The sequence below is a fragment of the Cariama cristata genome, unplaced genomic scaffold (assembly GCF_000690535.1).
Source record: "Cariama cristata isolate BGI_N322 unplaced genomic scaffold, ASM69053v1 scaffold8492, whole genome shotgun sequence".
Classification (NCBI taxonomy): domain Eukaryota; kingdom Metazoa; phylum Chordata; class Aves; order Cariamiformes; family Cariamidae; genus Cariama; species Cariama cristata.
In genome coordinates, this window is record NW_009604389.1 from 32779 (window position 1) to 33093 (window position 315).

At 48.9% G+C, this 315-nt stretch overlaps 1 protein-coding gene across 1 annotated transcript in view; it reads right to left on the reverse strand.

Moving 5' to 3' along the window:
* The window catches only part of LOC104158026, a gene marked incomplete at its 3' end in the record, with an annotated part of 22998 nt that overhangs the window by 20162 nt on the left and 2521 nt on the right, over positions 1-315 (reverse strand). The gene's annotated exons all lie outside the window — the stretch shown is intronic.

Below are 315 nucleotides of genomic sequence, written 5' to 3' on the forward strand. Positions count from 1 at the left end.
ACAGTGGAGTCGCACCACCCTCATGCAGAATGAAGCTAAAATTGGACCTGTGTTGACTGATGCTCTTTATCAGATACTGCTGCAGAGCGTGTCTGCTGCTCATTATCACTTATGTTTTTAGGAAAGTTCTTCAGAGGGACCTGGACAGGCTGGATCAATGGGACGAGACCACTGGTATGATGTTCAACAAGAACAAGTGCCGGGTCCTACACTTTGGCCACAAAAACCTGATGAAGCGTTACAGGTGGGGGAGGAGTGGTTAGAACGTGGTCAAGCAGAAAAAGACCTGGGGCTGCTGATTCACAGCCAGCTGAA